The sequence below is a fragment of the Saimiri boliviensis genome, chromosome 12 (genome assembly GCF_048565385.1).
Source record: "Saimiri boliviensis isolate mSaiBol1 chromosome 12, mSaiBol1.pri, whole genome shotgun sequence".
NCBI lineage: Eukaryota > Metazoa > Chordata > Mammalia > Primates > Cebidae > Saimiri > Saimiri boliviensis.
The window spans coordinates 8,928,890-8,943,642 of NC_133460.1; the positions used below are offsets into that span (position 1 = coordinate 8,928,890).

A 14,753-nucleotide genomic window follows, 5' to 3' on the forward strand; every position below is an offset into this window, starting at 1 on the left:
AACAGTTCAAGAAGATTTCCGGGCCGGGCGCGGTGGCTCAAGCCTGTAATCCCAGCACTTTGGGAGGCCGAGGTGGGTGGATCACGAGGTCGAGAGATCGAGACCAACCTGGTCAACATGGTGAAACCCCGTCTCTACTAAAAATACAAAAAACTAGCTGGGCGTGGTGGCGCGTGCCTGTAATCCCAGCTACTCAGGAGGCTGAGGCAGGAGAATTGCCTGAACCCAGGAGGCGGAGGTTGCGGTGAGCCGAGATCACGCCATTGCACTCCAGCCTGGGTAACAAGAGCGAAACTCCATCTCAAAAAAAAAAAAAAAAAAAAAGATTTCCAAACGTTATATTTACAAAAAGTATTAATTAGAGCTGGACATGGTGGTGCGTGTCTGTAGTCTCAGCTACTCGGGAGGCTGAAGCAGGAAGATGGCCTGAGTCTGGAGTTTGAAGCCGTCCTAGGCAGCATCAAGAGACCCCATCTCAAGAAACAAAAAGTAAAAATAAATGAACAAATGTATACACATATATGAGTCAGAAAGCAAAACCCAATTCACAAATTCATTAAAGACCACCTTTTCTAAACAAGTTTTTTTCTCCCCCAAAAAACCAAAACATTGCTTGGATAAGACACTGCCTTCTGGCCCTCAATCCACTGGTCTTTCCTCCTATTTCCTTTCTATTCTGGTCATATTTGTTATTCATTGGTGAATTATATTTTACATGTTTATAACTTAAAACAAATAACTAGAAAGTGATATAGCAAAATGTTAAAAGTAGTAAGAATATTGATTTTTCTCCTGGAATTTCTTATTCTCAAAATGGTGTATCACGTGCATGAACGCTTTTACATTGGGAAAACACCAGACACGTTCAAGATAGGCTGCAAGTCCTTGTGTGGTAATTTAATGTTACGCAGGAGAATGAAGAGTAGTATCAAGTAGAACATAGGCATTTGTTGGACATTACAATCCCTATTGTGGGGGCTGGGTGTGATGGCTCACGCCCGTAATCCTAGCACTTTGGCAGGCTGAGGCAGGAGGATCTCTTGAGGCCATGAGTTTGAGACCAACCTGAGCAACAGTGTAAGACCCCCGTCTCTACAAAAATTCTGAAGTGGTGGCAGATGCCTGTGGTCCAGCTACTCAGGAGGCCAAGGTGGGAGGATTACTTGAGCCAGGAAGGCTGAGGCTGCAGTGAGCCATGATGGTGCCACTACAATACAGCCTGCGTGACAGCAAGACCCTGTCTCAAAAAACAAAGATTTATATATCAAGAAATCAAATAGAAAAGCATGTATATGTATGGTGTTAAATATAGTTTTCATGAAACTTTTTGTTTTTTGAGACGGAGTTTCACTCTTGTTACCCAGGCTGGAGTGCAATGGCGCGATCTCGGCTCACCGCAACCTCTGCCTCCAGGGTTCAGGCAATTCTCCTGCCTAAGCCTCCTGAGTGGCTGGGATTACAGGCATGCGCCACCATGCCCAGCTGATTTTTTGTATTTTTTAGTATAGATGGGGTTTCACCATGTTGACCAGGATGGTCTCGATCTCTTGACCTCGTGATCTGCCCACCTCGGCCTCCCAAAGTGCTGAGATTATAGGCTTGAGCCACCGTGCCCGGCAACTTCTTTTTTCTTTGAGATGGAGTCTCACTCTGTTGCCCAGTTTGGAGTGCTGTGGCATGATCTCAGCTCCCTGCAACTTCTGCCTCCCAGGTTCAAGCAATTCTCCTGCTTCAGCCTCTTGAGTAGCTAGGACTACAGGCACGAGCCACCAAGCCCAGCTAATTTTTGTATTTTTAGTAGAGATGGGGTTTGACCATGTTGGCCAGGCTGATCTCAAAACTCCTGACCTCCAGTGATCCGCCCACCTCAGCCTCCTAAAGTACTGGGATTACAGGTGTGAGCCACCGCACCTGACCCATGAAGCGTTTATTTCAGTTATTTCTATGTATAATTATAGTCTATATAAGAATTACCTGGGGCTTTTGATAAAAATATAGATTTTTGGATTTTACACTTAAAATTCTAGCTGAGGTTCTAGAGAGGGATTCAAGAAGAATCCAAGGCCAGGTGTGGTGGCTGAGGCCTGTAATCCCAGCATTTGGCAAGGCCAAAGTGGGTGGATCACCTGAGGTCAGGTGTTTAAGAGCAGCCTGTCCAACGGGGTGAAACCCCATCTCTACTAAAAACTACACAAATTAGCTGGGCATGGTGGTAGGGACCTGTCATCCCAACTTGCCTTTGGAGTCTGAGGCAAGGAGAATGATTGAAGAACCCCGGAGGCGGAGGTTGCGGTGAGCCAAGATTGAGCCATTGCACTCCAGCCTGGGCAACAGTGCAAAACTCCATTTCAGGGGGGGGGGGGGAAAGATTTTGTGGCGGGAGGATAGAGGATCAGGGGGAGGAGGAGGCCAAAGAAGAGGGAGAGACAAAAATCTAGAATTTTAACAAATGCTCCTGATATTGACAGACTATAAAGTAGACTCTGAGAAACATTAGAACAGATGCCCTTGAGAAACAGAAGACTGCAGCTGGTGACAACCCCAGAACCACCTGAGGTGTGCTTTGTGCTGGGCACTACAACACCTCAAGGATTTTATCTACATCATTTCACAGGTTTCCTCATTAAGGTGTTACAGAAAATCATTAAAGCCCAGGCTTGGAGGCTCACATCTGTAATCCCAGCACTTTGGGAGACTGAGGTGGGTCGATCACCTGAGGTCAGGCATTTGAGACCAGCCTGGCCAACATGGAGAAACCCATCTCTACTAAAAACACAAAAATAGCTGGGCATGGTGGTGAGTGCCTGTAATCCCAGCTGCTCTGGAAAATTTGAGGCAAGAGAATAACTCAAGAATTTAATCAAGAATTTGAGGCAAGAAATTAACTTGAACCTGGGAGGCGGAGGTTGCAGTGAGCCGAGATCACACCACTGCACTCCAGCCTGGGCAACAAGAATTTACTCCATCTCCCAAAAAAAAAAAAAAGCCAAGTGCAGTGGCTTATGCCTGTAATCTCAGCACTTTGTGAGGCTGAGGCAGGTGGATCACTGGAGGCCAGGAGTTCGAGACCAGTCTGGCCAACATGGCAAAACCCTGTCTCTACTAAAAATACAAAAGTTAGTCGGGCGTGGTGGTGCATGCCTGTAGTCCCAGCTACTGGGGTGGCTGAGGCAGGAGAATCACTTGAACCTGGGAGGCCAAGGCTGCCATGAGCCCAGATCAAGCCACTGCACTGCAGCCTGGGCCACACAGCAAGATCCCAAAGTTTCCTTGATTATGAGATCGAACGAAAAATGCATGCTTCAATGGAAAATCACACATTGTTTAGAACACATCCTTCCAGATTATCTTATTCTCCTCTTCCATTGCCTTTGAGCTAGTTGTACAACTCTTTACATTGTGCGCAGCTGAGAAACATGCAAAGCAATCTAGCATACAGCAGGCAGGGTCAGGCTCTGTTGCCCAGGCTGGATTGCAGTGGTGCAATCATGTCTCACTACAGCCTGAAACTCCCAGGATCAAGAGATCCTCAATACAGCCAGGCGCGGTGGCTCAAGCCTGTAATCCCAGCACTTTGGGAGGCCGAGGCGGGTGGATCACAAGGTCAAGAGATCGAGACCATCCTGGCCAACATGGTGAAACCCCGTCTCTACTAAAAATACAAAAAAAATTAGCTGGGCATGGTGGCATGTGCCTGTAATCCCAGCTACTCTGGAGGCTGAGGCAGGAGAATTGCTTGAACCCGGGAGGCGGAGGTTGCGGTGAGCCGAGATCACGCCATTGCACCCCAGCCTGGGTAACAAGAGCAAAACTCCGTCTCAAAACAAAAAACAAACAAACAAAAAAAAGAGATCGTCAATACAGACATGTAAATAAATTCCCCCACTGTGGAAGAGGCCAGTTTTGCCTCCATCTGCACATTCATTTCAATATTCCTGATCTATAGTCTTCCAGAATCTTCTTTAGATTCTTCTTTTTTTCCCCCAAGACAGAGTCTCCATCTGTCTCCCAGGCGGGAGTGCAATGGCATGATCTCCGCTCACTGCAACCTCCAGCTCCCAGGCTCAAGCCATTCTCTTGCCTCTGCCTCCCAAGTAGCTGGGATTACAGGCGTGTGCCACCACGCCCAGCTAATTTTTATATGTTTAGTAGAAATAAAGTTTCTCCACGTTGGCCAGGCTGGTCTCAAACTCCTGAGCTCAAGTGATCCACCTGCCTCAGCCTCCCAAAGTGCTGGGATTACAGGTGTGAGCCACCGTGCCTGGCCTTCTTTGGATTTGCTTGCAAACCAGTTGTAACATCTTACTGCCCTTCTAAGGATAAGTAAAATCTTTAACGTGCATTTGTTTTATAGAAGTATAAGAGTTTTATTTCCTTTGTTTTGGTCTAAGGCACTATTTTTCAAACTGCTTAGTCATTGGTCCTAAAATCATTAGGTTCCAGTCAGCAATTCTTAAAATTACACAGAAAACATCAATCTGCAGCTGGGCATGGTGGCTCATACCTGTAATCCCAGCACTTTGGGAGGCAATGTGGGCAGATCACAAGGTCAGAAGTTTGAGACCAGCCTGTCTAACATAGTGAAACCCCATCTCCACTAAAAATACTAAAGTTAACTGGGCGTGGTGGTGCGCATCTGTAATCCTAGCTACTCAGGAGGCTGAGGCAGGAGAATCGCTTGAACCCAGGAGGCAGGGGTTGCAGTGAGCTGAGGTTGTACCACTGCACCCCAGCCTGGGTGACAGAAGGAGACTCCGTCTCAAAACAAAAGCAGCATTTTAAAATAGTTTGCCTATAGTTTGCCTATAATTCTTACAAAAAAGAATAAATAAATTAGCCGGGCATGGTGGCATATGCCTGTAATCCCACTTACTCAGGAGGCTGAGACAGAATTGACTGAACCTACCTGGGAGGTGGAGGTTGCAGTGAGCCAAGATGGCACCACTGTACTCCAACCTAGGCAACAGAATGAGACTCTGTCTCAAAAAATACAAATAAAAACAAATATAAAAATATTGACAGTGCATGTTATAAAAGTGAGCATATTTTATCTTATGACACTTTTGTTACTCGAGTTTAAGAGTTTTGGTTGTTTTGACAGTGCATACCCATTGTTTTGTGGTAAACACAGGGGCCCTAATGTGTTTCTTTTGTAATGTTCAGTCTTCATTCATGATGGATTTTTTAAGTGAACGGAGCCAAGGCCGGCAGATGTACATGGAAAGCTCAAGCGTCTCAGTTTATGGTGATCACTCTCTTACCCTCTCCCCCCTTCTCCCAGAATTGAGGGTGTGGAGCAATTCGGGTGCAATACTGGATGGCCAGCTGGGACACTGCGGTCCTGCTGGTGGCCACAAGGGCTCACTGTAGACCTAAGGGCTCACACCTTAGGAACTGCCAGGTTTCTCTCAGACACCAAAGGGTCCAAACTCTAATCAGTAACGCTTGAAATCCAGGAGGCTCTGATAGTGGAACAGCAGTTACCTTCACACCTGAGTGAGAGCCGCCACCATCATCGCCCACACCTGGGTCATGGCGCTGGTTTGCTGGGCAGGAGACCCAGGGGGAAAATCTGGCAACCTCTCTGGGAAGGTTTCACCTGTAAAGAAAGAAAAATGGCAAATGAAATACTGCAAGTGAAATTATTCCATAAACTGTCGATCATTACACAAAACAAGCTGTTCGTTGTGCAGGTGCAGTGGGGGTCCTGAGTGATCGGAGGGGGAGGAGGGAAGGCCCTGCTGTTTTAAAAGTCAATGGGCCAGGTGCGGTGGCTCACACCTGTAGTCTCAGCCCTTTGGGAGGCCGAGGCGGGTGGATCATGGAGGTCAAGAGATTGAGACCTTATCTGTCTCTACTAAAAATACAAAAATTAGCTGGGTGTGGTGATGCACGCCTGTAGTCCCAGCTACTCAGGAGGCTGAGGCAGGAGAATCGCTTGAACCCAGGACGTGGAGGTTGCAGTGAGCCAAGATCATGCCACCACACTCCAGCCTGGCGACAGAGCGAGACTTCTGAAAAGCTTCTAAATAGGCCGGCAGCATGCTGGCTCGCTCTCAGCAGCTCTCAGCCCTTCAGGAGGCTCAGGTGAGAGGACAGTTTGAGCCCAGGAGTTCAAGACCAGCCTGCGCAATGTAATTAGACTCACCTTTCTACACAACCTATCCGCAACTGAGCCGTGAGGAATGGAGGTGCACTTGCCTCCAGCATGAACCCCCATGGTGACATCACATGCTCAGCACGTGCACACAGACAGTCCTCCTTGAGGCTGAAGGTGGCAAACACCCAGATGATTAGAATTTACTCCAGAACAGAGCTTCACAATCTCAGAGCCATTTTGGACCAGATGATTCTGCTGGGGGCGCTGTCCTGTTCGGCTTGCTTAGCAGCCTCCCTGGCCTTTACCTGCCAGATGCCAGCGTCATGCCCCTGCCCCACACTGTGACCACCAACATTGCAGAATGTCCCCTGGGGTGCAAAATGGCCAGAGAACCACAGCTCCAAAGCAACTTAGAAATCAGAGGGCAAAGAAAGGGAGAGCTCAGCCAGTGAGACCCCCAGCCCCATATTCCCCAATCACCCTCCACCAGAATCTTAGCTAAGTTTACCCCTTCCCATAGCCTAATGTGTCCCCAAATCTCACTCTCTATGCCTGATCACACCCTCTTCTTTCCATTCCCACCGCCTCCTCTTAAGCCCAAGCCAAAACCTCTGAATGATCTTGCCGGTTTTGGCAAGCAGCCACTCCAATCTCCATATCGGGTACTGACAGGCCACTCTTCTTAAAGCTTAACTGTCAGCACATCTCTCCCCAATTAAATCATTTCCATCTCCAGCCTTGCTCCATCATCAGCTGGGCGTCATAAACGCTCCCCAATTTGGCCCCAGCCTCAGGCTCCTTCCTTCCACACGTCCCACCAGTAGCATTTGGGAGAGGAACGAGATAAACATGATCAAATTACACAAGAAAATCTAGATCAAGCCCTGGAAATCAAATTGGCCCTAGAGAGCAGAAATATTAAAATAAAAATATACCGCTCCTTTGGAATTGGAAGTTTGCACATAATTATCTGACTATGGGAGTTTAGCTTCCTCCCAGTACAAGCAATAAAGGGAACAACAGCAAGGTTTAGAGCGAGCGTTTCAACTACGTCAGACCCGTTTTGTGCAGGCTCAGTGGGTTAGCAGCGGCCTTTTGGAACGGGATGGAAGAGAATGGAACGGAATTAAATCCGAACAGATCCAGCTGCGTCATGTGAGCTTGGACAAGCGTCTCCCTTTAAACTCGTGCTTCAATCATCCAGACCCACAGGCGCAGAGTACACCTGTGAAAGACATTTCTCAGTGTCGGCTGGATCAACAAAGTTCAAAGCCGTTACCGGAGATCCGTAGGGTCAGAAGCGGGGTGGGGGGGGGGGAGGCGTCCAGACGCGCAAAAGTGCAAGGTCACTGGGACCGCCCGAGCTGCAACCGTAGGACTGGGCTGCTGGGCTGGAGCTGCGGGTCCAGGAAGGCAGCGCTGGGCGGAGAGTACACTGTCAGGGGCTGGCGGGCGAGTGCGGGGCTCCCCGATATGGGGGTGTCGAACTCAGTCCAAGGGCAGGTGGGTGGGGAAGGAGGGGACAGGAGCAAGGAGGGAATCGAGGGAGACACCCCTGGAGGCGGCCTGAGCGCAGAGACGCGGACCGCCCCACGCCCTCAGCATCCGCTGCCCTGGAGACTCCCGGAAAGCTGGGCCGGGGGCGCGTCCACGCTGGGGACACGGGACCCTCCCTGCCCGCTGGGGCCCGTCCTTACCAACGGCAGCGGGGCCCTCACTCTCAGGCGACAGCGCCACGGCGGGTCCCTCAGCCTCTGCCGCTGCAGCAGCGGGCGTCGACCTCGCTGCCCAGGCCGCCGCCGCCACCGCGACCCGAGCTCCCGCTCCCAGCCAGGACCTGCCCCTCGGCAGCGAGCCTCGTGCCCGCGCGCGCGACCCCGCCGGGGAGCCGCGGACCGCCCGGGCGGGCTCTTTTTGAGCATGCGCAGCAGGACCACTAGGCCCATTCCTTAGGAAAATCCGCTTCTCCGGGTCTTCCCTGAGCGGCGCCGAGCCGGAGGCCTGGCCTATCAGCGCATGGGGGCGGGGATGGTAACGCCCAAAGGAGTGGGAACATCCTGGGATTGGACGACGGCGTCCAGTGGGCGGAGCTAGGACGGGGGTGCTGGGCGGGGCGCTCTTGGGGTAAAGGGACTGGAGTAGGGAGCGCTTAATTGAGACCCCAGGACAGTCCCTAGAATCTGAGTTCGCCTACAGAAAGCGGGACCGTTTGCTGACAGGCACCCTTGGGCCTACCAGTTTCCTGAGCCCGTGGGAGAGCGATTCTCAGACTCCTCCAGCGACCCTACCCCAGAGCGGGTCCAGTGTGAGGTTCAAATAAACGATAGCCTCGGGTTATAATCTTGACTAAGATACGAGCCCATGAGTCGAAACTGAAGGAAATACGTAAATGGAGGAGAAAAGGCAACTCTTTATTACAGTGGAAAGCCAACAACAACAAAAAATACTAGGGCTGGGCGCGGTGGCTGTAATTGCAGCACTTTGGGAGGCTGAGGCAGTCGGATCACCTGAGGTCAGGAATTCGAGACCAGCCTGACTAACATGGAGAAACCCCGTCTCTACTAAAAATACAAAAATTAGTCGGGCTTGGTGGCGGGCACTTGTAATCCCAGCTACTCTAGAGGAGAATCGTTTGAACCTGGGAGGTGGAGGTTCCAGTGAGCTGAGATGGAGCCACTGCACTCCAGCCTGGACGGCAGAGACAGCACGAGACTGTCTCAAAAAAAAAAAAAAAAAAATGTCGCCTGTAATCCCAGCACTTTGGGAGGCCGAGGCGGGTGGATCACAAGGTCAAGATAGCGAGAACATCCTGGTCAACATAGTGAAACCCCGTCTCTACTAAAAATACAAAAAATTAGCTGGGCATGGTGGCGCGTGCCTGTAATCCCAGCTAGTCAGGAGGCTGAGGCAGGAGAATTGCCTGAACCCAGGAGGCGGAGGTTGCGGTGAGCCGAGATCGCGCCATTGCACTCCAGCCTGAGTAACAAGAGTGAAACTCCGCCTCAAAAACAAACAAACAAACAAACAAACAAAAACAGAAATGTTGCACAGTATTACAAAGGCTGCATGACTTGTGATGTAACACGTTGAATAGAGAAGCAGGTGTGAGAGCCAGTAGTCTTCGGTTAAGCCAGCAATAAAGATATTTGCAAAAATGTAAAACTATGTCACTCTTCTCACTAAATTTCTTTGGGAAAATATTGCAAATTTTTTTTTTCTTTTTGAGATGGAGGCTTCACTTTTGTTGCCCAGGCTGGAATGCAGTGGTGTGATCCTGGCTCACTGCAACCTTCACCTCCTGGGTTCAAGCGATTCTCCGGTCTCAGCCTCCTGAGTAGCTGGGTGTGGTTTGGGGCAACTGTAATCCCAGCTAGTCTGGAAGCTGAGGCAGGAGAATTACTTGAACCCAGGAAGCAGAGGTTGCAGTGAGCTGAGATTACACCACCAGTGCACTCCAGCCTGGGCGACAAGAGCGAAACTCCATCTCAAAAAAAAAAAAAAAAAAAAAAATTACCTGGGTATAGTGATGTGCTGTAGTCTCAAATACTCAGGAGGCTAAGGTGGAAGAATCAGTTGAGCCTGGGAGTTAGAGGCTGCAGTGAGCTACACTCATGCCACTGCATGCCAGCCTAGGTGACAGAGCAAGACCACGTCTCAAAAAAAAAAAAAAAAAAAGTTCATCCATGTTGTAGCATGTAGCAGAACTTACTTTTGAGACAGAGTCTTGCTCTGTCACACAGGCTGGAGTGCAGTGGCATGATCTCAGCTGACTTCAACCTCCACCTCCCAGTTTCAAGAGATTCTTCTGCCTCAGCCTCCCAAGTAGCTGGGATTACAGGTACCTGCCACCACATCTTGCTAATTTTTGTATTTTTAGTAGAGACTGGGTTTCTGCATTCGGACCAGTTTGGTCTCAAACTCCTGAGCTCAGCTGATTTAGTCTGCCTTGGCCTCCCAAAGTGCTGGGATTACAGGTGTGAGCCACCTCGCCCAGCCTAATTGCTCTTTATGGCCAAATAATGTCCTCAGGTATGGTTATATAACAATTTGTGTATCCCTTTGTTGGCAGATATGGGTTATTTTCACTTTTTGGCTACTGTGAATAATAGTGCTATAAACATTTACATATAACTCTCTTTGTTGACATGCTAGGATTAAAGGCATGAGCCACCATGCCCCACTGAAATGCTATTTTTGTTTGTTTTATTTTTGAGACAGAGTACCCCTCTGTCACCCAGGTTGGAGTGCAGTGGTGAGATGACAGTTCACTGCACCCTCAATCAAACTCCTGGGTCCACAGTATGGGTAACCCTCCATCTGGGCACTGAGGAAGGAGAGCTAAGCAGATCCTGGCACAATTAGTGCCTGAAGAATATCTCAGTGTTATTACTCAGTTATTTCTTTCATATGATCCTTTATATACAATCATATATTAGTTTATAGAATTAGTGTCTGAAGAATATCATACTAGTTATTTCCATACACACACACACACACACACACACACATACATATATATATATATACACAATTATATCTTAGTTCATAGTTGGAGGAGTGCCTAGAGCAGACACAGTACAGAGCATGAATTAAGGGATAAACAGCTATACATATATAAGCATATCTTGCTTATAGTCGGAGGAATGTCTAGAGCAGACATGCTGCAGAGCAAGATTTAAGGAAAAATAGTTACACCAGGACAAGAACATGGCCCAGGCGGCAGCGTTCAGTATAGTAAAGATGCCCACTGTATGGCAGGCTTGGAGCAAGAGCCACTCATCCTGAAAAAGGAGTTGTAGTACCTTGTGTCCAGTTCTTGTGGAAGGCTGCCCTCAGACCAGCAATACCGTGAGCCTCCGGCTTAAAGTATAATTACACCTCGGTGACTGTGAACTTTATGAGCTCTTTATCAGTCAAAAGCACCCTCCTATAGAAATCATTGGAAGTTGCCGGCAGGTGGCAATAGACCTGGTCAGCTCTGCTACTATGCTGACTCAAGAGTGTCCTCCTAGCCAGGCGCGGTGGCTCAAGCCTGTAATCCCAGCACTTTGGGAGGCCGAGGCGGGTGGATCACGAGGTCGAGAGATCGAGACCATCCTGGTCAACATGGTGAAACCCCGTCTCTACTAAAAATACAAAAAATTAGCTGGGCATGGTGGCGCGTGCCTGTAATCCCAGCTACTCAGGAGGCTGAGGCAGGAGAATTGCCTGAACCCAGGAGGCGGAGGTTGCGGTGAGCCGAGATCGCACCATTGCACTCCAGCCTGGGTAACAAGAGCGAAACTCCACCTCAAAAAAAAAAAAAAAAAAAAAAAAAAAAAGAGTGTCCTCCTACAGAATTCCTTAGAAATAGACTGCCGCTAGACAAGAGATATTGCACACTGCACTCTTCACCCACACAACCCACCTCCTAGCGTCGGCGACCTAATGGGGGTGGACCCCTTGCTGCACACTGCCCACCTCCTAGCCTAGGTGACTTCATGGGAGTGGACCCCTTGTTTATTGCCCACGTGATTGTCTCAACCCTATCACTGTCCTTAAGATGACCTCACTCACTACCCTTCCCCCTGTCTGTACCCAATAAATGCAGATGCTCCTGGACGTTCTGGGCCTCGCCTGCCTCTGCTTGTAAGTGGTGTGGCCCCCGAGCCCAGCTATTTTTTCCAGTCCTCTGTGTCTCGTCTCTTTACGTCTCCGATCCAGCGCCCCAGCACAGATAGGGAACACTCCACGACCCTGCGGGGCTATGGCCCTACACACAGTTCACTGCACCCTCAATCAAACTCTCTGTGTGGACATGCTGGGATTACAGGCATGAGCCACCATGCCCCACCGAGATGCTGTTTTTGTTTTGTTTTTGAGAGTCTCCCTCTGTCACCGAGGTTGGAGTGCAATGGTGAGATCACAGTTCACTGCACCCTCAATGAAACTCCTGGGATCCTCTTGCCTCAGCCTCCCAAGTAGCTGGCACTACAGGTGCACACCACCGTACCTGGCTAATTTTTGTATTTTTTGTAGAGACGGGGTTTCCCTATCCTCCCCAGGCTTAAACTCCTAGGCTCAAGTTATTCACCCACCTCAGCTTCCCAAACTGCTGAAATTACAGGCATGAGCAACCGCGACCTACCTTTGGCACCCTGTTGACAACCACTTGATCATGAATGTGCTTTGTTTCTAGATTACTGATTCTATTCCATTGATGTATCTATTATTTTTACTATTATTATTTTTGTGATGGGGCCTCGCTCTGTGCCTAGTCTCGAGTGCAGTGGCGCCATTTTGGCTCACTGCAACCTCCATCCCCCAGATTCAAGCGATTGTCTTGCTTCAGCCTCCCGAGTAGCTGGGATTACAGGTGTCTGCCACCACGCCTGGCTAATTTTTGTATTTTTTAGTAGAGACGGAGTTTCATCATATTGGCCAGGCTAGTCTTGAACTCCTGACCTCGTGATCCACCTGCCTTGGCCTCCCAAAGTGTTGGGGTTACAGGCGTGAGCCACAGCGCCCAAACTGTTTATTATTATCACTATTATTATTGAGACAGAATCTCGCTGTCACCCGGGGGGGGGGGGGGGAGTGCAGTGCTAAGATCTCGGCTCACTGCAAACTCTGCCTAGGGGTTCAAGCGATTCTTCCGCCCCAGGCTCCCGAGTAGCTGGGATTACAGGTGCGCAACACCACGCACCTGTAATTTTTATTTTTAATAGAGACATGGCCTCTCTATTTTGCCCAGACTAGTCTCATGTGCTCAAGCGATCCTCTCGCCTTGGTCTTCCAAAGCACTGGGATTACAGACGTGAGCCACCCAGTCAGCCTCTTTTGGGGATTCTTGCAGCTTTTCTGTAGGTACCAAGTCATGTCAACGCAAAAGTTGGACAAAGGGCCGGGCGCAGTGGCTCAAGCCTGTAATCCCAGCACTTTGGGAGGCCGAGGCGGGTGGATCACAAGGTCAAGTGATCGAGACCATCCTGGTCAACATGGTAAAACCCCGTCTCTACTAAAAATAGAAAAAATTAGCTGGGCATGGTGGCGCGTGCCTGTAATCCCAGCTACTCAGGAGGCTGAGGCAGAATTGCCTGAACCCAGGAGGCGGAGGTTGCGGTGAGCCGAGATCGCGCCATTGCACTCCAGCCTGGGTAACAAGAGCGAAACTCCGTCTCAAAAAAAACAAACAGAAAAAAGAAGTTGGACAAAGGAAATACTCCCGTTGATCCCCTGAGCAGTCCACAAGCTAAAAGCCTTTTTCCATTGGTCCAGCCCTCGCCCATTGATTCCGCCCTCTTTCATTGGCTCCGCCTATTGACCAGCCTCGCCCATTGGCCTGGCCCCCTTCCATTGGCGCCGCCCCGCCCACTGCCCAGCCCCAGCCCATCCCTCACCCATTGGTTCCGCCCCCTTCCAGTGGCTCAGTACCTGCCCTTTGGCCCCGCCCCACCCACTGGTTCAGCCCTCGTTTGTTGGGGTTCAGCACTCGCCCATTGGTTCGGGTTTATGTTAAGGAGCGGAGTAGGGAGACCAAGCAGCAGTGAATGCGGTAAAAACGGAGAGGCCGTGCGCCTGAGGCGGGCGCCTGTCTAGCTAGGGAGGCGAGGCTGGAGAAGGGGCTGCGGCTTGCGCCGTGGGCGACAGAGCAAACCCCATTGCAATTCCCCACGGCTGCCACCTGTAGGGTCAACACACTGGCCCTCTCCACCCGGCCCAGTCACCCACCTCCCACCCCTGCAGAAAGCAACTTAGCCCAGGTGGGCCTTAAGGAGCCCAGGTGGGCGTCAGGCGGGTGGGCGGAGCGGGACGGAGGCTGCGGGGCGGAACCGCACTCCAGGTTGCGCACCCTGCCTGAGTCCTGGGGAGACTGCTGGGCGGCCGCTGAGTCCGCGCGCGCCATCTCCCGGCCGCCAGGAACATAGTCTCCAGTTTCCGGCCCTAAACCCGGATGAGGCCCTGCAGAGCGCTTGGTGCTGTCCAAGGAAAATGAGACCTCGAGATGAAAAGCGAAGAGTCTGTGCACGCAAGTGCCAAGCGAATGATGCGTTATTACTGTTTTCTTCTTAACGATAAAACTGGGTGTGGACAAATGCTGGAGAGTCGGCATTCGCAGGCCGTGGTTTGAACGTAGCTTGCATCCTTCCAGTGTGGCAATCTCACTGCTAGAACTATGTCCTAGGAACATACAGGGCTATTTCAGGATTGCTTACAACCTGGAAGCAACGGGGATGTGTCTGGCCATTGGAGCTGGTGCTTTCACTCATCCCTGCAGTGGGCATCAAGCAGCAGAAACGATGCTGTGAGGGAAGACATTTGTAATACATTATGAAAAAACGTGTGGCTCGGTGGCTCACACCTGTAATCCCAGCACTTTGGGAGGCCGAAGTGGGCAGATCACTTGAGGTCAGGAGTTCCAGACCAGCCTGGTCAACATGATGAAAACCCGTCTCCACTAAAAATACAAAAATTAGGCAGGCATGGTGGCAGGCACCTATAATCCCAGCTACTTAGGAGGCTGAGACAGGAGAATCACTTGAACCCTGGAGGTGGAGGTTGCAGTGAGCCAAGATCATACCACTGCACTCCAGCCTGGGCGACAAGAGTGAAACTCCGTCTTAAAAAAAAAGAAAGAAAGACCACAAATACAAAAATTAGTGGGGTGTGGTGG

At 50.2% G+C, this 14,753-nt stretch overlaps 2 protein-coding genes across 10 annotated transcripts in view; both read right to left on the reverse strand.

The window, feature by feature from the left end:
- Nucleotides 1-8,021, reverse strand: part of FLYWCH1 (FLYWCH-type zinc finger 1) — a 45,907-nt gene extending 37,886 nt beyond the window's left edge. For 2 of the 5 annotated variants that reach the window (XM_074381710.1, XM_074381712.1), the window contains exons 1-2: nucleotides 7,798-8,020; nucleotides 5,485-5,599 (exon numbers count right to left, since the gene is read on the reverse strand). The gene's annotated coding sequence lies outside the window, so the exon portion shown is untranslated. Of the gene's footprint in view, nucleotides 1-5,484; nucleotides 5,600-7,158; nucleotides 7,752-7,797 lie in introns of those variants that run through there. The other 3 variants (XM_074381713.1, XM_074381711.1, XM_074381714.1) reach the window with 3 other exon arrangements.
- A 469-nt stretch (nucleotides 8,022-8,490) lies between these two features.
- Nucleotides 8,491-14,753, reverse strand: part of FLYWCH2 (FLYWCH family member 2) — a 32,544-nt gene continuing 26,281 nt past the window's right edge. For 4 of the 5 annotated variants that reach the window (XM_010339094.3, XM_074381718.1, XM_074381719.1 and 1 more), the window contains one exon: nucleotides 8,491-14,382. The gene's annotated coding sequence lies outside the window, so the exon portion shown is untranslated. The remainder of the gene's footprint in view (nucleotides 14,383-14,753) is intronic. The other variant, XM_074381715.1, reaches the window with a different exon arrangement.